This window comes from Loxodonta africana, chromosome 15 (assembly GCF_030014295.1).
Source record: "Loxodonta africana isolate mLoxAfr1 chromosome 15, mLoxAfr1.hap2, whole genome shotgun sequence".
Classification (NCBI taxonomy): Eukaryota; Metazoa; Chordata; class Mammalia; order Proboscidea; family Elephantidae; genus Loxodonta; species Loxodonta africana.
In genome coordinates this window covers 79,814,890-79,840,976 of record NC_087356.1, presented here as the reverse complement: position 1 = coordinate 79,840,976, position 26,087 = coordinate 79,814,890, and the positions used below count along the sequence as shown (strand labels likewise).

The window sequence follows — 26,087 nt, the reverse complement described above, 5'->3', positions numbered from 1 at the left end:
TGCTTCTGCATGGACTGGAACCTCCAACCTTTCAGTTAGCGGCAAACAAGTTCACCATTTGTACCACCCAGGGACTCCTAATATAGGAGGGGGGTATTGAAACCTATGAGGAGGTAGCAGGGTAAGGGAGGTTATGTGGGGTCTTTGGGAAGAGGAGGAGGTTCCAGCACCCCCACACCCCAGTGGGCATCCTGGCTCCCTCAAGGTTGCCTTCTGCCTCCTAACCTGGCCAGGTTTCTCCTTAGCTGCCACATCCCGTCATGAGCGCCTGCCTCTGTAATGAGGAGTGATGTATAATTGATGAAAGCACAATGTGATACAGTCACAGAAACCTCGTCTGCTAGGAGACATCTGTTCGGCACACGGAATCCACTCAGCTACTGTCACAATGCATTTACTGGATTGTATCAGAGCTGTTGGAATATGTAAGGGCCAAGCAAGCTACAATCTGTAATGTTATATGTCTTGGGATGTGGAGAGGCAGGAACCCACACATTTGTTTTAGATATTTATATGTCCAGGGCGGTGCTCCCTGGGCCTTCCTTGCTCTGCCTGCATTCCCTCAGAGTCCTCTTCATAAATTATTCCTTCTCTCTGACGGGCTTTTAATGGACTCAGGTGCGGGTGTCTAATTTTGCTTCTGCCACAGACCCTGGGGGAGCCCCCTGCACTGCACATTTTGGAAAAAGGGAGGGACGCTGCCCAGGGAGGCAGCTCCAAGGGATTTTTTCTTTCCCTAGGACTCTGCCTCCTCACACATCCAGACCCTCACCTGAGTCCACCTCCGCACTGAAGGCTCCCACTCAGAGACTACAGGTGGTCAGGTCTTTGTCCTTGGTTCTAAGTGGGTTTCCTGCAGGTTCTGGACAAAGGAGAGGCAGGGCTGAGTAAAGAGGATCATCTCTAAAGGACCTGGAGGAGAGACCCAGCCTGTGGGTCAGGTCACAGACACCTGACTGAGTGGGTCCTCTCACTGGAGAAGCAGGCAGAGGGTCCCAGGACTAGGGTTTCTGATCAGGAAGGGCAAGGGCTCTTGGATGCCTGCCATCATGAGACAGGGTTCTCCTCAGGTCTCCGAAGCTCCTGGTTTTGCCATCTCACTCCTCTCTGCAAAGTCCTCGCCTGTTGTCCCTGCACTCCCTAACTTATGAGGCATCTCCTCCTGGAAGTCTTCTCAGCTAAGCCTACCTGCTTGGAGGGAGCCATGGCAATGTGGCCCTTTAGCACTCACACGCAGTGTTTGCACTGTCTGAAGGTGCTCTGATGTAAGCATCGTTCTGAATGTCTGTGTATGTCTGTGCGTGTGTGCAAGTGTGAGTGCAGGACCTTTCGTTTCCCTGGAAGCTCCCTGAGGGCTGGATTTGTCTTTTCCTTCTTTGGGATCTCCCGTGGGGTCTTGCACAGGGCTAACTGCCAGTTGCCGTTGGGTTGACTGTGACCCATGGAAACACATGTGTCAGAGTAGAACTGACCTCCATAGGATTTTCAATGGCTGATTTTTTGAAAATAGACTGCCAGGTCTTTCTTCTAAGGCACCTCTAGATGGACTCAAACCTCTAATATTTTGGTTAGCAGCAGAGCGCATTAGCCATTTGCACCACACAGGGACTCCAACAGGGTTAGTCATCGTATCAATAGTATTCACTACAGGCCAAGTAATGTTCTACACGCTTTACACCTATTTAATATAATCCCTACAATAGCCCTGGAGTCCCCGGGGTGGTGGAAACAGTTAACATGATTTCTGCTTACCAAGAGGCTGAAGATTAGAGTCCATTTGGAGGAGCCTGGGAAGAAAGGCCTGGTGATCTACTTCCAAAAACTCAGCCGTTGAAAACCCTATTAGAATAGGGGTCTTCTGCAGAGAGATGTTCTGTGGTCAGCAAACTCCAGCCTCCGGGTGGAGGCAAATGGATACTTTCTAACCTTTAACTCACCGTGGGCTTTCTAACCCCTCCAGCCCCTCCCTCCTCCTTCTTACTTCCTGCACACTTTCCCCAAAAAGGCAGGGTCCCTGAGGCAGCGGTCGGTCACCTCTCCTCGGGCCTGTCTGGGGACTCAGGGCCTGGGTCACTCAGGTGGCACCTCAGGGTTGCCGTTTGGCCTCCCTAATTAGATCCAGACAGATGGAACATGAGCATGAAAGCTGGACGGTGCTACCTGCAGGGGTGAAGATCAAGCTGGAAGGGCAGATGACAGGCTGACTGCCACCAGGGCTCCGTTATAGCTTCTTACAATCCCCAGTTCCAGAGGCTGGACCAGCACTACCGCCCAATATCAGAAACAGATGATGTAGCAAAGGGGCTAAGGCTTCAATTTCTGCCCTTCACAGGGACGAGGGGCCCCCATTTTCCTGGAACCACTGCATTGAACCAGCTGCGTTTCTAAGTGCCCCTTTTAAAAGGGAACCAGGTTTCACCTGGCATGATTATCTAGGGAAGCAAGACACCAGCCTTTCTCAGTCCTTCCAAAGGAAAGAACCAGGAACAAGGGCCCTAAAGGGAAACCTCAAGGAACTCCAGAATGAGGTGCACAGATGTTGGGCCCCTATTTGTGGATTCATTTCAGAGAGAGTCAACCCTAGAAGAAATTACCCATTTTTCCTCAATGGGGGCAGTGTTGGTGTTTGGGGCAAGCAGATCCTTTGTGGGCGTATCTCCTCCCTCCAATTTTCTAACACCCACGAGGAGGCATACTGCCCCAGGCGGAGAAGCTCTTCAGACTTGCCAGCCACATGCTTGCAGCAATGTACACACATCTGCTGGAGCCCCTTGTCTTGGGTCCAGGAACAGGCACGTCTTCCTTCTGGGAGTCAGCTTCTTCTGCAAAATAGGAGGCAGTGCTCTGGCTCTCACATTCTGTGCTCTAGGTGTCCCTGGTGGTCCGGGTTAGACGACCTCCCTCGAATATCCTGCAAATTCGCAGGAGCCCTTTCTCTGCCTCCAGTTACTTGGTTCTCTCTCCCTGGCCAGACTCTCCATGCCCTTCACTGGGTTGTGGCATCCTCAGTCCTCTCCCAAGAGGTCTTATCTTTATTTAGTCCTACATGGGTGGACGAGGCAGTGGTGCTTCAGTGCTGGAACTCTCACCTTCCACGTGGGAGGCCCAGGTTTGGTTCCCAGATGGTGCACCTCATGCGCAGCCACCACTCGTCTGTCAGTGGAGGCTTGCATGTTGCTATGATGTTGAACAGGTTTAACTGGAGCTTCCAGGCTCAGACAAACTAGGAAGAAAGGCCTGGGTATCTACTTCCAAAATCAGCCAGTGGAGACCTTATAGATCATTATGGTCCTATCTGCAACCGATAATGGGGATGGCTCAGGACCAGGCAATGTCTCTTTCCACTGTGCATGGGGTCGCCCTAAGTTAAGGGCTGACTTGATGCCAGCTAACAACAACAGCAACAACGCAAACGGCAACGTGGTTGGAGCCTAAGGAAGGAAGAGGAATAGGGAAGGCCAAAGAGTGTGTCCCTTTCCTCTGGGATAAACCAAAAAAACCCAAACCCGTTGCCTTTGAGTCGATTCCGACTCAAAGCGACCCTATAGGACAGAGTAGAACTGCCTCACAGAGTTTCCAAGGAGCACGTGGTGGATTCGAACTGCTGACCTTTTGGTTAGCAACCATAGCACTTAACTACTACGCCACCAGGATTTCCTCCTCTGGGATAGAACCTATTATTCAGTTCCTCTGTCATCCTTGCCCTTTGACAGTCTCTGTGATGGGATTTTAATTCCTCATTGTTAGCTTTGTCAAGATGGGACTCTTCTATAGTTCACCCTTCCCTTTCTCTTCAGCTGTTCTGTTTTGCATTTCTATGGTGGGTTTCCTCCTGCCTGATATAATGATTACTCTGTCTCTCTCTTTCACTCAGGAAGCCACACACACACACACACACACACACACACCCTTTGATATTTCCTTAAGACACTTCTCTGAAGAGATGAAGGTGAGGGAAGGCTATAAGCCAAAACCAAACCTGCTGCCGTCGAGTTGATTCCGACTCATAGCGACCCTATAGGACAGAGTAGAACTGCCCCAGAGAGTTTCCAAGGAGTACCTAGTAGATTTGAACTGCCGACCTTTTGGTTAGCAGCCATAGCACTTAGCCACTAGGCCACCAGGATTTCCAGGGAAGGCTATAGGGGAGCTTTAATGAAGAAGGCTTTCTTCATGGTTGTCGGGGGTGCTGGGGAGTTAGTCATTAGAACGGGGATCGAGGAAGTCAGTGGAGCCACTGTCCGAAGGGCTTTTGAAATATCAACATTTCTTCTGAGCCTAATAGAATTCATATCCATCACAAGAAATCTGGGAAATATAGGAAAGCATAAATGAGAAGATAAAATTACCTGTAATCCCACCAACAAGAGAGAGAAACTTCTTGTTTTGGTGCACTTCCTTTCAGTCTTTTTTTGGCAGGTGGGAAGGGGTGGAGATCAGGCTGCATATATAGTTTTATACGCTGGATTTTTTGTTTTTTCTTTTTTTCACTTTATATTTCAATAAGGGCTTTTATTCTGTACCATTAAATCATCTTCAAAAGCACCTTTTAAGGACTAGAAGATATCCTCTCCATGGTCAGGCTGTGATGAGTTCACATTTATCCAGGTCCCTAAGATTGTAGGCTTGGACCTGCCTAGTAATTCCATAAAAACCTCTTGAGGCAGAGGATCAACCCCTCTGTGTGAAGATGCAATTTCGTGACCTTACTTCCTTCACAGTCAGGAAGAGCTTGTCAACGTCAGTCCCTAGCCCCGTCCCACCCTTGGGTAGGCCACCCTGAGATGGATTTTTTGTCAACCATACGCATGGTAACAAAAGCAACTTTTCACCCTCTCATTCCCAGACAACCAGCCTAAGACCACCTTTCCTCAACAGACCTCCCAAAATGGAGGGATAGAAGGGGACAGGTATGGAAATACACAGATAAAGATGGCTAAGGAACAAAATGCCATGTCTTAAGTGCCAAGAGAAATCACAGGGGAGCAGGAGACTTATTAATAAATTCTTTTTTTGTTCGGCATTGTCCATGATAAATGGCCACACTCAGCACCAATAACTGCAAACATCCCTGGGAAAGAGATATACACATAAGCCCATCATTCCTGGTGAAAGCAGTGGATTGAATTCAATTTCGGGTTGGAAGGCAAATTTCACAGCCCTAAACAAAATTATCTTAGAGAGCTGCCACCACCACACATGTAATAAAAGTAAGACGACTGCAGCTGAAGTAGAGGAATGCTTCCTCAGAATTATAAAAGAGCTCGAGGTGCCGAATGGTGACGAATTGCTACTCTGAAGTCCAGATCTTTTGGACTTACAAGGCTCTGCTATTAGTGGAATTCCTTCACAATCTCCCTGGAACTTTAGAGCATCCGCAGATCAGTCGGAACCCTCCATCCCTCTCAGAAAACAATCCCAGCAGGGCATGCCAGAGGCACAGAGAAGTCTGTAGCTGGTTAGGAAAGAGGTAGCGTTGGAGACAGCTCATTTGTAATTGCGATAATGTATTTCTCTTCTGAGGTGGGAGTCCCTGGGTGGTGCAAATGGTTAGCACAGTTGGCTGTTAACCAAAAGGTTGGCAGTTCCAGTCCATCCAGAGGCACGCTGGAAGAAAGGCCTGGTGATGTACCTCCAAAAAATCAGGCACTGAAAACCCTATGGAGCTAAGTTCTACTCTGAAGCACATGGAGGTCACCATGAGTTGGAATTGACTTGATGGCAACTGGTTTATTCTAAGATGAAATTCAACAAGAGAAGAAATTTTGGAAACAGAGGCAAGATGAATAACTAGTATGTCCCTCAGTTACTACCAGGGAACCTGCATTACTGTGCACACAGAAAGCAAAAGAGCCATGCATTTGGGAAGACTAATGATGAGGCGTGGGAGGTGGGAGACAGGGACACAGGGAGAAAATAGTGAAAGGGAGCAATACAGGTATTCTGTTCAAAGACCTGGTCATTAGGAACCAATATCAGCCAAAGCCGATGCATGCTTATTTAAAGCAGAAAAAAGAAACTCCCAGAAAAGCTCATTGTTTCGAACGCAGAGGCAAAATTGGACACCCAATCTGTTATTATAAAAGGCTCAGGGTAAAAAAAAAAAGAGGAGGAATCCCAGCTTTGGGATCAACTGGTTTGGCACTTACAAGGTTCCCATGTTCATAGATTTGTCACTGCTGTGGGCTTTCTTTTCCCTTGGCACAGAACGGCTACTGTGATGAGCAGTTATATGAAGCACAATATAAATTTTTATTATTATTGGAAGGTGCTGCAGCTGGAACAGCACTGTTCTGCATGGAGGTTTTCAGACATATTATAATTACATTCTGTAGGTTTGCAAATAATGACATAACCCAGTCACCTCACTGTCCGTATGATTTATAACAAATAACAAAATGTTAGTATATGGAAATTAGTTTCCACACAACAGCTGACTGGAGGGAGCGTTCCAGAGCCACTTCAATCACCAAAACAGGAACTGGTGGCATTTCTAGACCCGGGACTGTGCCAGAATGGCCTCAGTCACCTTACTTACTAGAAATACCTCTGCAAGAAGCGAACAAGAGGGAAGGTGTGTTGCAGGGCAATGAGCAGTTAAGACTCAACCTGAGTTCAAGGCCAAGGCCCTTGACAGCCTGGGGAAAGGCGCTGCCATGGATTCTTTTGATTTTTCATTTGGGTGCTGCCTTTTCCTGACCTGTTTTTACAGCTTTGATGCTTCTTCTCTAACTTGGGAAGAAAATTGCCAACCCTAGGACTGTCCATAAATTCACTTCTTTCTTGCATCTTTGGGAATATTTTTATTATTAAAAAAAAAAAGAAGGAAATTCAATAAAGAGCATCTAGTCTGTTTTTAGTCTGTGCCTAGCCCTACCTGTAAACTCAGGTCAGGCCTTCTATGGGGATGCAAAAAAAAAAATGTGCAGGAAAGAAATGAAACATTTATTGGTCATTTAATGATTTAGCATTTCCCACCAAGAGGATGGATGGTCATAGCTTACGAAAGTAAGCAGAACATGACACTTTTCAAATAATCTCTCCAACTCTTCTTCGCCCTTCTCTCCCGCTGTGCCAGCTAAAGAGATCTCCCCATTCTGGTCATTTCCTGAGATTTCCAAGGGAAATCTCTTTGATATTATGCATTTTTACAAGGTAAAGACAAAAATGTTAATAGTTTGCATAGAACCTTAAAGTTTTCCCATATTCTGTGGAGTAGAACTTATTACCCCATTTAACTGAAGAGTAGGCATTGGTTCAGTGACTTGCCCAAAGCTGAAGAGCAGAGCGAGGATTAGATCTCAGATGTTCTAATTCCCAGTCCAGGGCACACCCTTCTATACTGTGGGCAGCTAGGGTGATTTAGGAGAGGCAGCCCTCCAGGGTGCAGCTTTGGAAACCAGGCTGAAACAGGGCTGGGCTCCATTATGCTTTTTCCCCTTACCTGGGGAATCCTTGGAGCCCCGGTGGCACAGTGGTTAAAATGCTTGCCTGCTAACCAAAAGATTGGTGGTTTGAGCCCACCAGCCGCTCTGCGGGAGAAAGACCTGGCAGTCTGCTCCTGTAAAGATTACAGCCTTGGAAGCCCTATGGGGCAGTTGCTATGAGTTGGAATCAACTTGATGGCAACAGGTTTGGTTTTTACTTTGGGAGTTCTTGACTTTATGAAGCAATTCTGGATTTTTCACCTCCGTCTACATTCAGTCCCGTTCAAACTGATTTCATCTCTTATTCTCCCAACATAAATTCTGTTATGGATTGGACTGTGTCTCCCAAAAATACATGTTGAAGTCCTAACCTCTGGTACCTGCGAATGTGACCTTGTTTGGAAATAGGGTCTCTGAAGATGTTATCAGTTAGGTTAACATGAGGTCATACAGGAGTAGGGTGGGTCCTAATCCAATCTGAGTGATGTTCCTGATAAAAGAGAAAAAGAGACGCAGAGGGTCAGAGGAAAGACAGCTATGTGAAGATGCTTCTACAATCCAGCCATTGACTATGGCTACCAGAAGCTTGGAGAGACAAGAAAGGTTCTTTTAGAGACTTTGGCAGGAGAATGGCCTGGCTGACACATTGATTTGGATCTCTAGCCTCCAGAACGGGAAGGCAATAAATTTCTGTTCTCATAAGCCATCCAGTTTGTGGTATTTTGTTACAGCTGCTCTCGGATGCTAATACAAACTCTAAACCTTTCTTCACCCTTGTCTATATCATTTCAGCATTTGGAGTGAATGGGGCAAAGGTGTTGGAGGAGGGGCAAAGGGGAGCAGGGGCACTTTATGTGGAGGTGGGGGGAGCACTGCCAACCTTCATTTCAACATCTGAGGATGCTGTTAGGCAGATCCCAAAGTAAGTTTGTCCTTGTCTGAAAATCGGGTTTAAGGTGCTTTACTTTAAAGTGATTACGAGCTCTGAGAGTTTTGAGAACGCCTCCAGACTCTTCCATTTTGAAGCAGGGTTTTTGCTGTTGTCTTTTTTGACACTGGTGCCCAAAGTTTTGAATGGATAAATGCATTAACAGTTTAAACTCTTGGAAAGCAACCACTCAGCAACATTTAATAACACTAATGTGGCTGAATTACAGAATTATCGCAGTAATACTGATCTCAACACCAGTTTCCTTTTGTTGATTAGAGAATTCCTGATGAAATTAACATGAAACATTCTGCAGTGGCTTGGGGTAAGTTTCTGGGTGGTCATTGCAAAATCAGAAACCTTTACCTAGAACCTCACAGGTGAATCTTGCCCCTTCCAGGATTTTCCTCTTTCTTGCCCCATTTCCTAGGCTGACTCTGAGGAGGTGACATTGGATCAAGCCCCATGTCTTCTCCTCTTCATTAGGCAGCCCCTGGCCACTGAACGTCCATTTTTAGCTCTTGTCTGTACTCTTTCCTATCCCTGGAATATTTGCGTCTTGTAGGGGATTTACAATTTAAAAAATGATCAGTGGCTCCTAATTACCTAGACTCATAGAACAATAGAATGGACTCTTAGAAGCCTTCTAGGGCGGGATAGACTTTTCTTTGGAGTATGGATGCCTTTCTTCAAATGAACACATATGATCCCCAAGGTATAAAATAAATGAAAAAGGGGATGCTCTGTGGGAAAGCCCAGCAGTACCCCCACCCTCACCCCCTCCCACATTGTGTCAACACGTTCACTGAATTCTTCCCCAGCCTTGTCCTCCTCAGTGTAAGACATCTGACACCGCCCTGTGTTTCCTTTGTCAAATGGATTCCACTCCAGGGTTCAACCCAGTAAGGGCTGCAGGATCTGGCTCTGGTTGGGTCAGAGGATTTCTGGAAGATGGGCATACACCACGCTGAGCTGCACACACATCAGACAGACAGAAGTGTGCGTTCACAAATGGACACTAACACCCAGTTTAGCATCTAGGACTCATGGCTGCTGTCCTGACTCCAGGAGGGCACTGGCAAGTGGTTCATTACCATAGGGACGTGGAATAGCTGAGTGCCAGTCTAAGGCATCCTAGATTCTTCTGCATTTGAATCTTTGCTCTGTCAAAGGGTCTAATCTGGAGCAAAACACTTAACCTTTCCTGCTTCATTTTTCTTATCTGTAAATGTGGGGGATAATAATAACAGAAGCTACATTACAGACTAAGGAGCCCTGGTGGTGCAGTGGTTAAGCACTTGGCTACTAACCAAAAGGCCAGCAGTTTGGACTCACCAGCTAGTCCGAGGGAGAAAGATGAGGTAGTGTGTTTCTATAAAGATTACAGCCTTGTAAACCCTATAGGGGCAGTTCTACTCTGTTCTATAGGGTCACTATGGTGGGAATTGACTCGACGGCAATGGGTACATCATAGAGCTATGGTGGGAAGTGAGTGAGTGAATACATGTCATGTAAAAGCACTGGCATGCCTAAAATGCTTGAAATACTGAAATAATATCCTAAAGGAAGGAAGCATCCACTAAACATTGGCATCTTTACTACTGACCCCATTACCTCTTCCTTGCCTGGTCTCTGTGCCAAGTTCTGTCAGCGCCCCCCGGTGCTGAAGTGTGGGCTGGGGCAGGGTTCCATGCAACCCAGAGGGAGGGCACTTTCTGGCTTGTTCTCTGACCCACTCCTCACCCCACCCCTCTTCACAGGGAGGGGTGCTGGCCAAGCAGGAGCATCTTGCAGGCACGTGACAGCCTCTCATGGCTGCACTGCGATGCGTAAGGGGATTTACGGTTATAGAGCCACATTTCAGTCATGATCACGTTGGGGGAGCGAGTCCCCACTCTGCTCACAGCTGTGCACCAGCAGCCTGTGGCCGAGGGGAAACGCCAGCTTCCTCTCCCTAGGGCTCCAGGTCCCACTGGCTATGTCGTGTCCACTCCTCCCCACACCACAGGATCCCCTTTGCTCCCTGCTGCACTTTCTCCCAACAGAGGAGGGAGGGAGGTTGCCTGAGCCACCACATCAGGAGGTGACAATTAAGTCCATTCAGAGATGAGTCCTTTGCATGCAAGTCCTCACCAGGTGGAGAACATTCAACCTGTCATTATCTCTTGGCATGGTGGCTTCCTTTCCCTGGGCACTGCCAGGCAGGGAGATAGGCAAAGGTGGTTGAGGAGGGTCCGGAACCTTCCCTCTTGCCCTTGCTGGACTCCATAAGAGGTCAAGAGTCCGGAGCTGCAGCAGGATGTGGGGTGGGGGTGGGGGGGCGAAGCAATTGGACCTCAGGGACGCACTGTGCTTGAGCAGTGGGGAGGGTCTCTAGAGGGCCCTGCAGCAGGATGGGAGGGGGGATGTATCATCTGAGGGTAGTTCCCAGCTCCTCAGCTGGGATTTATTGAACAAGATTATCCCTTAAAAAGTATTAAAAGCCACCATTTTGCTGTACACCCACAGAGCTGGCTCCGTAGCAGCTGCTCACTCAAAGGCACTCCAGCTGTTCCCTGCCCCCACCCAGCACCCACTACTTCTCCTCTCCATCCTCCCCCACCCCGAGCTCCAAATAAACCACAGTGAGAGCCAAACGCTACCATGGCTTGTTGAGCTGCTCCAGCATCTCTGTCCTCAGAAACAGGAGAGAGACGAAGACAAAGACCCAGAGGCAAAGGAGCTCACGCTGATTCCCCAACTGGGTCAGATACGCTCCACAGGCCTATCGTGAAACCAGGGCTCAAAGGCCTTCTCCCCAGGGCTGGCCACGGGGTGGGGGACAGAAACTCTAGCCAAGAGAGGGCCCAGCTGAGACACCCACATCTGGACTAGCCTACTTTTAGTTAGCGTAACTAGTCACCAGTTGCTGCCGAGTAGACCCTAACTCATAGTGACTCCTTGTGTGTCCAAGTTTAACTGTGGTCCACAGGGTTTTCAGTGGCTGCTTTTCTGGAAGTAGGTCAACAGGCCTTTCTTCCAAGGCACCTCTGGTGGACTTGAATCTCCAACCGAGTGCATTAGCTGTTTTGTACCACCCAGGAAGTCCTTGGCTAGGGTTCTATTAGGAAAGATCTGGAATCATGGAAACACTATTGGTATCTGCTAAGATCTGAAATTCCACTATCCATGTTTTATTCCTTTCACTTAAACCTTCGATTCTAGTTTAAATGCAAATATCCCTGAGAGAGGCAACACTATATAATGTGTTCAGTTGTTTACTCCTTAATAAGAATACATTTTTCCACCCTTTTCTGAGAATAAGCATTGATTATAAAGGAAGCAGGAGACAGAGAAAGAGACATGTGATATGATGCCCTTGAAGTGAGTGGGGGCAGGTTTCACCAGCAGGAGGAAAAATGCAGAGCAAGGAATCCAGGTCTGGAAACCTGACTTGCCTCATATTTTTTTCCAGCGCCAGTTCTGAGTCCTTGGTTCCTGGGATGGAGAGATTTGGGCAAAGTGGGACCCAAGCTAATCAAGCTGAGTGGTATCTATCCTAAGTTTAGGTCTCCAAGGGCAGCAAGGCTCTGTGCTCAATCCCTGAATGGCAGCCACAAGAATTATCTTTTAGTCTAAGTACATCCCCTGTTGCTGTACTAAGGCCATATACCCACAAAACACAGGCTTGTCTCTCTTTTAAGTGCATGTTGTTGTTAGCTGCGTCGAGTTGGCTTAGACTTGTGGTGGCCCCATGTACAATGGAATGAAAGGCAGTCCAGTCCTGCACAATCCCCATGATCAGTTATGGATTGAACTGTTGTGATCCATAGGGTTTTCATTGGCAGATTTTTGGAAGTAGATTACCAGGCTTTTCTTCCTAGTCTGTCTTAGCCTGGAAGCTCTGCTGAAACCTATTCAGCCGCACAGCAAGATGCCAGCCTGCACATCAGGTGCACTGGCTGGAAATTGAGCCTGGCCTTCCACGTGGAAGGTGAGAACTCTACCACCGAACCACCATAGATTTATCAAAAGGACAATTGTGTTTCCTGCCTCTGTTCCACCTCAGAATCAGCAACCCCACCTGGGCAAGGCCCTAGAGGCACCACTTTATAGTGACCTCTATAAAGAGGAACTTCAATTTGTCAGGTAGATATGGAGCATCCACTCTGTGCTTCAAAATATGGGGAGATGTTTGACATGGTGCCAGCCAGGGGTGCTCCTTCTAATGGTCCTGGGCATGGGTGGCTTGGTGTGGCCGGTGGCTCAGAACAGGTGTGTATCTCTGTCCTCCAGCTGACCTGTGACCCCCTGGAGGCAGAGTTCCTATCTTTAGACTCTATAGTACTCAGCACAAGACTAGGCACACAGTACGTGCTCAGTAAGTACTTGTTGATGGTTGCCAGCCTCTGCCCTTGAGGAACACGCAATCTAGTTGAGAAGCATTGCAAAGTCCCACATGAGAAAGACTCAACACATAATCTACAGACCTGGCTATGCAGGGAGTCAGACTCTTCCACCGCCTAGCCCAGAAATTCTCATTGGGTTACAACCCACACCTAGAACTGCTACTAAACTTGGTTCTAATCTTTTGTCCATCTGTGACCCTTTGTGTGGAATCAGTCGCCACTGCACCTGGCTTCTAGCTGAAGAAAGTCCATGTGTAAATAGCCTGGTGGTTAAGAGCTCAGAGGTCAGGAGTATTTGAATCTTTGCTCTGTCCCCTACCGTGTGACTGTGGGCGCATTAAACACTTTAAACCTTGGGTTTCTTTATCTGTACATTGGTGACAGGGAACTACCTATGTCAAACTTTGCTGTCAATGTCAAATGAGATCATGGATATAAGGCACTTAGCACAGTGCCTGTCACATAGTAACCTACTTATTATTATTTATTAAATATTGATTTAATATTATATTAATATACATAAAATACTATTTTTTATTATTATTTACTAAAGTATAAGGCTAATGTTGTAAGGTTCATGCAGTAGAATTCTTTCTGAAGGAAGATTTTTAAGTTTAATGAGGGAAGACCAACCTCTTTCCTCCAAGGCGCAATAGTGGACAGTTCTGGGTAAGCGGGGCTACCGCAAGAGTAACTCTAAGAAATTTCAAACCTCTGGAAAATAGTGGAAAAAGCTAGGCAATTTCCTGAATGATTTTGAAACCCAAGATACTTCATCAGAGGGTAAAAGACCACAACTACCACTAGTTCTAATTTATTTAGTGTCTACTATGTGCCACATGGGAGACCTGGTGGTGCAGTGGTTAAAAGCTCGGCTGGTAACCAAAAGGTGGGCAGTTCAAATCCATCAGCCGCTCCTTGGAAACCCTATGGGACAGTTTTACTCTGTCCTATAGGGTTGCTATGAGTCGGAATCGACTTGATGGCATTGGTGTTTAAAAAATTTTTTATGTGCCACATGTCTTATTTATGGTCCTCAAAGTCACACTTCATTATCCCCATGCAGTCAGTGAGGACACTGAAGCTCGAAAGGGCAAGTGGCTTGGTCAGGCTACTGGCAGAGTTGGCATTCGATTCCAAGCTTGTCTGATTCAAAACCCAGGTCTTTCTCCTAAGTGGACTGCCTCCCATACCCAGAAATTCCTACAATATGAGCTCCTTGTAGGTAACAACCATCTTATTCATCCTCGTGAGCCCTGCCCGCTTACAGTGTCTGACCACAGCTGGCGTTCAGTACATGCTTATTGAATCAACACTTGGTGGCATAAATCTACTTCATGTACCAGGGGGTGGAGAGGTGACTTTTTTGAGAAGTGGTCCAGCGTGGTGGCACCCAGACCATTGTCACTGTGAGAGCAGGATGAGCTGTACCAAAATGGTTCCCGTGAACTTGGCCTCTTACGCTTTGGGCTGCTGCACAGAGGCCTCCCAGCCTTGCTCCCCTCGAGCCTCCCTCCTTCCTCTCCACTAGGACTCCTGTTAAATTGCAACAAACAACACAGGCAACCTTGGTGGGCTCCTGCTCATGCGTCATGAACCTGCACCCGGCTCTGTCTTTTGAAGAATTTCTCTCCTGGCTGGCGAAGCCGTGTGCCAAGGCTTCAGTTCATGATTGCAGTTGTTTATTTATTCATGCTTGAGTGGGGTGGGCCAAGCCTGTTTGCAGACATCTTTCCCTCACTGAATTCTGCTCTCCGTCCCCCTTTCCTTCCAGTCCTACTAAAGCTTCTCTCCAAGGGCTCCTGTGAAAGATGAGATGGGAAGGCAAGTGGCTTGACTGTCCCAGGAGCCCGGAGACATAGGAGCCAGAGACTGGAAATGGAAACAGATCTCTCCCATGCCAGTCTGCAGCCTGTGCTTCCCTGGCAACGAGGCCTGTCTGGGATCCAGGGCTCCCTGCCATGGGGATGGAGACAGGTGCTCTGGGGACTGCCATTGCCTGGTCTATGGCACAGCCGGCTGCTGACTGGAGGTTTGGGGAGGGACCTGATCAGAGGGGGCTGGTGGAACCCACGACACTAAAGTGCGTCCTTCTTCCTCTGACTCTGTCTCCCTCCCTCCCTCAGGTTTTAGATCAGCACAGGCCCTCCCCTTGCCTCCCACATCCTTCCCCTTTTCCTCCCATTACCAGACTCCTCGAGAGAACATGTCTTTGCAGCAAACAGAGTCCCCTCAAAACATACCGAGTCACATGCAAACGCAGCCCAGCCCAGAATGCAGACAAGGCTAAATGGAAAAGCACTTAAATGGAGGCCCTGGGCCAACTTTCGTTTACTCTGCCACCTGGCTTCTCTGAGTCCTGGGCACATGGAGTCTGTCATTGCTGGACTAGATCCCTCTGTTTAGATTGGGCTTCTGTTTAGATCGGGCTAGCTGGTGGTGAGAGGAGGGAGGTATTTGAGGAGGCCATGGTTGGACAAGTGACAGAGAGCTTTGGGTTGGTGGGGAGAGGCGAGGGGTTTGCGGAGGGGCTCTGACTGTGGTTCAAGTTCTCTGGGTGAGCGCCTCCTGTCCCCAGGGAAGGTTGTCACATGCTGTGAAAAGAGCTCTGGAGCCAGCAGACTTGGATTTGAACCTAAGCTTGGGGGCTTTCTAGCTGTGCTGTTTGGGGGCAATCACTTCATTGCCTTGAGCCTCAGTTTCTGCCTTTGTCAACGGAGGCTCACTCCAGCCTCCTTGTGGGCTGTTGTAAGGATTAGAGGCTATGTGTACACAACACTTAGACCAGGGCCTGCTAACTGCTCAAAACAACCACCATTGTAATTATTATCCTTTCCACTCTCTAGTCTCAGTTTTCCTTTCCGTGTATTGGAGAGCAAGGCTTAGTTCTTCTGCTGGGTAGGTGGGAACTTATCCCTGAAGTGGAGGAGGAGACCCCAAGCAGCTGGGATGACTCTTCCATGGGCTCTCAGGTTTGCTGTGGACTGAGAGGTCGGGCCTCTCAGAGCTCTTTCTGCCTTCCTGAAATTTCCCTGTGAGTAAACTCTGAGGACCGGAGAGGACATCATAAGGTTAGGAATATTTTCTCTTCCTTACCTGGCTCCAGTGGCTCCCAAAGGGAGCAGACACGATGCAGGAATTTACCTTCCCTGTCACCTATCCGGAGAAGGTCACTCTGCCTTTGTTTAAACCCTGGCTGTAATGTACCCCTTACACATAGACCATTCCATTTGCAAACAGCTCCAATGATTAAAACATCCTTCAAAACTTAGCTAAGACCCACTTTCTTAGACGTTCACCCACTGATTCTAAGTACATCTTAAAATAAATATGATCTTTTCCATATGATGCCCCTTCAAGTATTTCAAGACAGCTGCAAAACCCTCCTAAATATTCTCTTCTCTCAGCTATAACATATTCACCTTCATTGGACTTGGATTCCATCCATGCTTCCACCAGCCCACCTAGACCCCTGCTCTTGTTCTATGGATAACCGGTAAGTCAGATTCTTCCTTTTTCTACTCGGACAGAAGATTTGTAGGGATCCTATCTAACTCTATTATATCTCATCTCGCAAGAGGTAGCCCAACATACTCAACAATAAAAAGACAAACAGCCCAATTAAAAAATTGGCAAAGGACTTGAAAAGACATTTCACCAAGGCAGATCTGTCACTAGTTATCAGGGAAATGCAAATCAAAACCACCATGAGATACCACTTCACCCTCACTAAAATGGCTGTTATCAGAAAACTAGAAAACAGTGAGTGTTGATGAGGATCTGAAGAAATTGGAACTCGCATTCACCTCAGATGGGAATGTAAAATGATGCGGCTGCTGTAGAAAACAGTACGGCAGTTCCTCGAAGAGATAAACATAGAACTATCATATTGTTGTTGGGTGTCGTTGAGTCAATTCCAACTCATGGTGACACCATGTGACAGAGTACTACTGCCCCATAGGATTTCTTGGCTGTAATCTTTACGGAAGCAGATTGCCAGGTCTTTCTCTCATGGAACTGATGGGTGGGTTCGAACTGCCAACCTTTCAGCTAGCAGCTGAGTGCTTAATCATTGCACCACCAGGACTCCTTCCACTCCTAGATATATATCTAAAAGACTCGAAGGCAGAGACTCAGATACTTGTACACCAGTGTTCATCGTAGCATTATTCACAACAGCCAAAAGATGGAAACCACCTAAGTGTCCATCAAGAGACGGATGGATAAATGAAATGTGACACCTACACACAATGGAATATTATTTAGCCATGAAGAGAAACGAAGTTCTGATACGTGCCACAACAAGGATGAACCACGAAAACATGATGTTGAATGAAATAAGTCAGATACTAACGGACAAATATTTTATGATCTCACTTACATGAAATATCCAGAATAGCCAACTGCATCAAGACCAAAGTTTATCAGTTGTTATCAGGGGCACGTGAAAGGCGAAAACGGGGAGGTATTGCTTAAGGGGCACTGAGTGTCTGTTAAGGGCGATGAAAAAGTTTGGAAATGGGTAATGGTGACATAATTGGTTAAAATGACAAATATTTTGTTACATATATTTCACCACAATTAAAAAAAAAAGCAGCCTGAGAAGGTTAGCTTGGGTTCTGACTTTGAGGTCTGTTGTCTTGAGATGGCACCTTCAGTGGGCCATTGGAGGATGGGTGGAAGACGGAAAGGGAAATTCATTAGGGCAAGAGTGTTGACTCATTTAGTCAGTCTATATTTACAGTGAACTTTCCACATGCCAAGCACAGTGCTATGTACTGAGCACGCAGACAGGACTAAATTACAGTCTGTCCTTAGAAAACTCACCATCTCATGGGACCAGACACTATTCTAGACGCTAGGCTTCAAGAATTAACTGTGCAGAAGAAAAGCCTTTTTCATAAAGAGGCCACCAGAAGGTGGGAGGGGAGCAGGGCAGGGTACTGGTGGTCTTTTACGACATGTGAGTTTGGCCCTCCATGACTCCATTGGTGCTAAGTTCCCTGTGATCTTGTCTCAAGACATCAAGGCAGCCTCTCTGGTGCCCTGTGCCTGTGAGTCTACCCACCTTGGAGACTGAGCCTGAATGTGCTTCAGAAGAAGGGGAAGGAGAGATGCAAACGGGGTGGCAGCCCACAGACCTAGAGTGCTGGTCAGGCTTACCCTCCTCAGGGAAGAGGCGTGTATACGTAGGTGCTGAACCAAAGTGAGACCATCTGCAGCTCTGGTCTGGCTTTCTGCCATTCATAGCCCCTAACCAACGCAGCCTCCTGGAGCCACTAGCCACAGCTGAGATCATCGTGCACTGTTGAATCAGTCAGGGTCCCAACAGGAAACAAAATTCAACTCAGATGATTCAAAAGAAGAGGCTTTAATGAAGGGACTATCTAGAGAGGTGTGGGCAGGGTTACAGGAACGAACAAGAGGTGTTGACGCACCCGGAGACCAGCAGCCAGTCACAGGTGGATCCCAGCACCTCAGTGAAAGCTGAGGTAGGGCCACAGCAGCAGGAGGAGGAGGCCTGGCCCTCAGCAAGAAATCCCCACATCGTATTTCTGAGAAAACAGAATTTGGTCATACCAGACCTTAGCCACACAGGTGGGGAGGGCAAGACTCCACAACAGGAGGACAACAGAGGAACCAGAGGGTCCTGTCCCCTGTACCCACAGGTCATCTTGGAAAGGAAGAATAGAGAGGCCTTATTAGTAGGGGGAGGCCCTGTGTGGCACAAACAGTTAAGCGCTCACCTATTAACGAAAGGTTGGAGGTTCGAATCCACCCAGAGGCACCTTGGAAGAAAAATCTGACGATCTACTTCCAAAGGGCCACTGATAACCCTGTGGAGTGCAGTCTGCTCTGACACACATGGGGTCACCAGGATTTGGAATCGACTGGTCTGGTTTTTATTTGTATGGAAGGAAGAACACTGATAAAACGTGTGAACTTTGCAAGAGTATTTATGCATTAAGTCCCAACAGAATGTTTTAAACTTGAAGACACTGTCTTCTCTTTAAATGGCATGTTTAAGACCTCCTCTGTCCACCTGGGAAACTCTGGTGGCATAGTGGTTAAGTCCTACCACTGCTAAGACCTCCTCTGTCCACCTGGGAAACTCTGGTGGCGTAGTGGTTAAATGCTACCACTGTTAACCAAAAGGTTGGCAGTTCAAATCCACCAGGTGCTCCTTGGAAACCCTATGGGGCAGTTCTAATTTGTCCTACAGGGTTGCTATAGTTGGAATTGACTCGATGGCAATGGGGTTTTTTTTTTTTCTTTTTCCTGTCTACCTGCATCAGAGGGAATAGGGGCTCTTGAGCAATGAGATCTGACACGGAAGCTAAAAGATGTTTCGTCTGGGTTGTAGTATGTAAAATCTGACCCATGACATATGCACCTTGAGGGCTCCTGTGTAAGAGCATTGAGCCAAGCACTGGAAGGTTAATAAGATGGATAACGCCTCATGGGGAAATCCAGGTGGGAGACAGGTATGAATGAACGAAAACTTCAGCAACAGTGTAGTTGTGGAATATAGCAAGTCCACAGTGGAGAGATGCCATCAATGCTTAATGATCTGGTGTGGTTAACAGTCTTACAAATAGATGTAACTTTTATTGAATAATTTTTTTCTGACCATAAAAATAAAGCAGGTTTATTATTTAAAAAAAAAATGGAAACATACTGAAGAGTATAAAAGAAAGAATTGAAACCTACCATCCCACTGCGCTATGGTAACCTCTGTCAACATTCTGGTGTATTTCTTTTATGTCGTTTTCTACACACACATACACATATAGGTCTAGTTGAGGTCATGTTGTTTACAGTTTTATTTCCTGCTTATTCACTCAACATTATACTGAGAATATTTTTACCTTCTTTGAACATTCTTCATCAGCCGGCTTGTGTGATGCTCACAAGGTATTCTACCACACGGATGTATTGTCATGTATTTAAACAATCCCGTTACTGGATATTTAGACCATTTCTGATTTTTCACTATTTTACACTTTTATTTGTATATCTGATTATTTTATTAGGATAAATTCCTAGGAATAGGTCTACAGGAAGTGATACTTTTAAGGCTCCTAACACATGTTGTAATAAATGTTATGTTGCTACATATCACTGTAAATATTGTATCAATTCACACTATCATCAGCAGTGTGCCCATGTGTGTCCTTCTCACCTCTGCTGACACGAAGCATTACAGATTTTAAAATGTGTGTCAAATTGAAAGGGCAAAAATGGCAGGTTCTTCTAATTTGCGTTTTGGATTACTAATGAGGTTGATTGTTTTTTCATACCTTTTCAACTATTTTTATTCCTTCTGCAAACTCTTTGTCATGTTCTTTGCCCACTTTCCTTTTTGGATGGTAGTATTTATTAATCATCTAGAAGACCACTATATTTTAAAGATTTTTTTTTTTTTAACCCAATTGCCATATTTATTTCAAGTAGTTTTTTTCTTGGTTTGTAGTTAGCCTTTTAATTTTATATACAGTATTTGTTTGATGACAAAAAGTGGTAGGTGTAATGTTTAACAGTCTGGGAGGCTGGCTTTCTACTCTGGCCTTCTCCTGTGGCCTAATTGGTGGCATAGTGGTTAAGAGCTATGGCTGCTAACCAAAAAGTCTGCAGTTCGAATCCTCCAGGCTCTCCTTGGAAACTGTATGGGGCAGCTCTACCTTGTCCTATAGGGTCGCTATGAATTGGAATTGACTTGACGGAAATGGGTTTGTTTTTTAATAGAACTGACCTTGTTTCCCTGCCCTCTCCAAAACCTTCACTGATGTTTGAAAAGAACGTCTGAGGATACACCACAGATCAGTCTTTAATTGAAAACCTTTCCTTGCCTCTCCCTCAAAAAAAAAAAAAAAAAACCAGTTGCCATTGAGTTAATTCCAACTCATGGTAACCCCACACGTATCAGAGTAGAACTGTGCTCCAGAGAGTTTTCAATCAATGGCTGTGATCTTTCAGAAGTTGATTGCCAGGTCTTTCCTCAAAGCAGCTTCTGAATTGCCGGCCTTTTGGTTAGCAGGCAAGTGTATTAGCCATTCGCACCATCCAGGGGGTCCTTTCCCCACTTCCTCTCTAAAGAGCAACAAACCCCAAAACAAACACAACAAAGCAACCTGCCTCCGCAGGGTGGCGCTAACACTATCCACATTTAGGCTTTCAAGCTGTTCCCAACCAACAGCTTGGGCAGAGAAATTGTGATCGGTTCCAACTGATTGTTCATGCACGTTCACAATGCCAAGGAGACACTCTTGACTGCTCTTCTCTTTCCCTGCTGAGTCAACAGGGAGTTCCAGAGACCAGTTCCTCCCACCCCCTTTTGTTGCTACAACTATATTTTCCGGCCACATCTTCCAAAACTACCCCCTCTCACCTACACATTCACTTACACCTTCTAGTCATACAAACACAAGCTGCTGGGGGGTTAGAGTTGGGAGGGTGGTGGAGATTCTTATCTGGTCCTCTGACTAAGGGGTTGCTAAGTCAACGTGGACCTTGTCCTCAATAATCTCTTTACAAACCAATTCTAATTCGTTTCTAGGGGCAACCCCCCCGCCCCCATTCTCCCTAAATGTAGCAACTATGCATCAATTAGCAGGCGCCAGGGCTCCAGGAGGAGTGAGGGCAGACTCTGGGGACTAAGGGGTAATGGAGGTGTGGCCTTAGGTCTTTCAGCACGGACCTGCCCTAGGACCAGCCTGTATACTTTTGGCTCTACTTTTCTGCTTCCTCCCCGCCCTTTAAAATATCTTGGAGGTTATTCCTCATTAGTACATACACAGCTACCTCATCCTTTGTAATGGTTTTGCACAGTATTCAATTACATGCTGCTATATTAATTTATTTAACCAGTTCTCTATTTCTGAGCATTTAAGTTGCTTCTAAGGAGCCCTGGTGGTGCAATGGCTAAGCCCTCCACTGCTGCCCAAAAGGTAATTGGTTTGAAACCACCCCAGTGGCTCCTCCGGAGAAAGACCTGGCCATCGGCTTCCATAAAGACGACAGCCTAGAAAACCCTATGGGACGGTTCTACTCTACCACATGGGGTCAATAGAAGTCGAAATTGACTCTACGGCACCTAACAACAAGTTGATTCCAGGCTTCTGCTATTGCAAGTAGAACTGTAAAATATACACTTGTGTATAGGTCTCTTTGCACATGTACAAATAGATACTTCACCTCTGGAAGAGAAATTACTAGAAGCAGAATTCCTGAGTCAAAGGGTATGCACTTGACCAATGTTTATGTCTCCTGCCAGTTACCCTCCCTAGAGGATGTACCTGTTTACACTTCTACCAGTGGCATGGGGTAGTACTTTTTCCCATACAATTGCCAGCACAATTAGAAAAAGACAAAACTCCCAACATGGCCGACAAAGCCCTGTGTGGCCCCAGCCTTCCTCTTCTCGGCCTCTCAGGTGGTCACTCTCCCCTCCCTCCTTCCTGCTGTCCACAGCCTTTGCATATGGCAGTCCTTCGCCGGGAATGTTCTTCTCTACCTTCTCCCCTTACTTATACTTCAGCTATAAGCCAATGCAATGCTTTTTCAGAGGTGTCTTCCCTGAATTCCCCGGCCAGATTTCAGCCTCTTGTCCAGGATCTTAGAGTATGGCGGTCTTCCCCATTGTCATCACAGGAACAGCTTTACAGTGGTGTGTGGGACCACTTGAGAAAGGTCTGTCTAAGCTCCAAGCTCCATGCAGGCAGGAAGCATGTCTGTTTCTGATCACCATGGTATTTCCAAGAGCAGGTCACAGCACCTGGCTTAGAGAGGGCCTTGAAAAATTTATTGAACAACTGAACAAAAGGTTAAAACAAGCTCATCACTTCTCTCCATCACACTTCTTGTCTTTTGTTCATGTTCTTAGTGAAAGATATCAGTGTCTTTCTAGTACCTTGGCAAGAAACCTGACAATTCTCTTTAACTCCTGCTTTGTCTTTTCCCTCCACATCCAGACATTGTCACATCACTGGACACTGCAGTAGAAACCCTTCTTCCACCTCTAGATCTTTGTTTATGTTTCCTTACCTGCAGTGCCTGCTCCCTCCTTACCTTGCCTGATGACGTCCTGTTCATCCTCTAAGACATAAACCATCTTTCCTAAGAAAGTCTCCAGCGCTACCAGTCCAATTTAACTTCTTCCTCTCCCACAGTCCCGTAAGACTTCGTATTTCTGAAGTGCCTTTTCCTTGGTTGAATACTGGAGTTGTCTACGGATTTTTCTGACTCCCCCCGCAACCCACTCCCACACTAGATGTGAAGTGTTGGGGAACAAGGCACTAATCTTGTTCATCTCTGTATCTCCTTCAGCCCCGAGCATGGCACCCTGTACACAATAGTAATTGTTGTTCGCTGCCATTGAGTCGACCCCTAACTCATGGAGATGCCACACACAGCAAAATGAAACGTTGCCTGACCCTGCCCCATCTTCGTGACCATTGCAGACTGAACTGTTGTGATCCACAGAGTTTTCACTGGCTGGTTTGCAGAGGTAGGTCACCAGGTCTTTCTTCCTGGTCTGACTTAGTATGGAACATGCAAGCCTCCACTGACAGATCGGTGGTGGTTATGCGTGAGGTGCAATGGCTGAGAATTGAACCCAGGTCTCCCACATGGAGGGTGAGAATTCTATCGCTGAACGACCACTGTCCTCCTGTACATAGTAGGTGTTTGGTAAACTTTGGATAGACAAAAGCCAAAGGATGCTCAAGCAAAATGGGCCTGTGTCTTAGTTATCTAGTGCTGCTATACCAGAAATACCACAAGTGGCTGGCTTTAACAAACAGAAATTTATTTTCTCACAGTTTAGGAGGCTAGCAGGGTGCCGGCTCTAGGGGAAGGCTTTCTCTCTCTGTGGGCTCTGGAGAAAGGTCCTTGTCTCTTCTGAGCTTCTGCTCCTGGGTGATGTTCATGTGGCTTGACATCTCTCTTCCCCCATCTCCGCTCCTCACATGCTTGTTTAATCTCTTTTATATCTCAAAAGAGATTGACTCAAGACACACCCTATACTAACCCTGCTTCATTAACATGACAAAGACAGCCTATTCTCAAATGGGATCATAACCACAGGCATAGAGGTTAAGATTTACAGCACATGTTTTAGGGGGACACAGTTCAGTCCATAACAGCCTGTCTTGGCTTCTTATACTTTTGGAGAGACTTCTTTAGACAGCTTCCGTGGGGCCAGCAAGACCAAAGCGAACTCTTTCTTTCCTCCCTCCTTCTCGCTGGCACAGACATGCCAAATCCAGTGGTTTGCCAACTTTCAAACTGCATCATCCCTATCCCAGAACCCAGTCAATATCATTAGACAAGTCAGATGTTTCTCATCAGCATGGAGGGTTTCTACTTTCATTTTCCACATCAGTATCATGCTATCAATCTCTTCTCCACCTGCTTCCTAGGCCTGCCTCCCACTCCACCCACAACACACCAGTAGGCCCTGCCGCAGATCAGCTCCTGGGTTCCAGATACAAAGGTGGTTTTGCTTGACAAATGAAGCTGCCCTTCCAGGAGGTAATACAGGGATCAATACTGCTTACACTAGAATGTTCAGGAGCGAGGGGCCAGTGCTGTCCTTGTGTCCTGCTGCCAAGACCACACCACATAGCCTCCCTGTCATTTGCCCCCCTCCCTCTCTCCTTTCACACTTTCTGGGCATCCGGGCACTGCCGAGGCCCTGTGTGCCCAGGACCAGGCTAGCCTGTCTCTCCTTGCTGAGGAGTCATCAGTCACCATCAGGGACAACCATCCTTTGTGTGCAGAGCCCCCTGCCCAGGGTCCAGAGGGTGGGTGAAGAGCCTACAAAGAGGTGTACAGGACCGTGCTGGTGGAAGAGCTTGGGTGGGGTAAGGGACAGATAGCAGGTCTGGGTTCAAGTCCCAGTTCTGCCCACTACTGGCTGTGTGACCTTGGGCAAGTCCCTTTTCATCTCTGATTGGGCCAAAGATTCTGTCCCCATAAACCAAGGAGGTTAGACTAGATAAGGGCTTCAGGGAACCCATGTATCCCTGAAATTGTCTTCAAATTCTGTGTATATATATATATATATATATATATATATATATATATATATATAAATATATATATGCATATTTTTTTTTTCTGAGTAAAGAATCCATGTTCTTTCCCACCCCACCCTAATATATTCTTAAAGAGACCCTTGACTCTAGATGATGAATTCAGCACTAGCATTCTTTGACCCCAAACACGAGGCAGGCATTCTTGCAGTGCTGCTGACACTGCTGGGGACACTCAGCAGACACCCCAGAAAACTCACGGGTGCTTTTGGAGTAATAAAGGGGTGGTTAGAGGCAAGTGGGTAAAACCGGGAAGACTTCCTGGAAGGAGTATATTTTGACAAGAAAGCAATGTTCTCAGGCAAGAGAGGAGCTTAAAGAGGAAAAGTGAAGGGGCATTGAGGAATAATAGGGTGCTCTCTCTTCTCCCCAATGCTAAAAAATGGAGTGCTTTGTTGGGGGGGACCCTCAATTAGCTGAGGTAGCTCACAGTCTTCCACCAAGAACAAGAACTCAAAAGTCGAACCCCAGCTCATTAAATGCTCCGGGCTGGCTAGCTATTAAAAGAATTTCCATTTCAGAACAGGATGCCTACGAGGGAATGCCAGACCTAAATATAAGCCAGCCCCTCCCTGCCAGGAGACTTCACCCCCGTTAGGCAGGCAGGCAGGAGGGCTGTGTGGAGATGTGTCATTACTTTTAACATCCAAATTTAACCCACCCCAGGGGGTCAGGGACTAAAGCTGCTCTTCCCAGCTGCCTCCTGCCAGAGCCAGGGGAGGGTGCATGGGTGGGCAGGAGCAGGCTAGTGCAGAGCTCAGAGGTGCAAGCAGCCCCCAGTCACCCCTCCTCCTCCCCAAACACCAGGGTCTGGAGGGAAGACCGCTGAGGCCTGTTGACTACATTGGATCTGGCTGCTGGGGTGGGGCAGGGGTTTTGGGATGTCTGGGGACTCTCTAGGTGAGAGAGCGGTTGCTTTAGATATTTATGGTGCCCTTTCCCACATGCTTCCCTGAGATGGGGGGAGAACAGAGCCAAAGGGAAGAAAAGGTTCCTGAATTTTACATGTACATATGTATGATTATACTGTTCCGTGGAGCTGCCGGGTGGGTTTGAACTATGAATGTTTTGGTTAGCAGCTGAATGCTTAACCATTGCACCACCAGGGCTCCTATATACAATGGTTAAGCACTCAGCTGCTAACTGAAAGGCTGGTGGTTCAGACCCACCCAGTGGCTCCATGGGAGAAAGACCTGGCAATCTGCTTCCATGGAAATTACAGCCAAGAAAACCTGTGGGGCAGTTCTAC

The 26,087-nt window shown here is 46.9% G+C and overlaps 1 protein-coding gene and 1 long non-coding RNA gene across 2 annotated transcripts in view; one reads left to right on the top strand and one right to left on the bottom strand.

Annotated features, from left to right (window-relative positions):
• The window catches only part of DSCAML1 (DS cell adhesion molecule like 1), a 418,105-nt gene that overhangs the window by 178,491 nt on the left and 213,527 nt on the right, over positions 1–26,087 (bottom strand). The window lies entirely within an intron of this gene.
• Positions 1–26,087, top strand: part of LOC111752837 (uncharacterized) — a 43,457-nt gene that overhangs the window by 16,164 nt on the left and 1,206 nt on the right. The window contains exon 2 of the long non-coding RNA XR_002787732.2: positions 23,070–23,250. This is a non-coding gene — a long non-coding RNA (uncharacterized LOC111752837). The remainder of the gene's footprint in view (positions 1–23,069; positions 23,251–26,087) is intronic.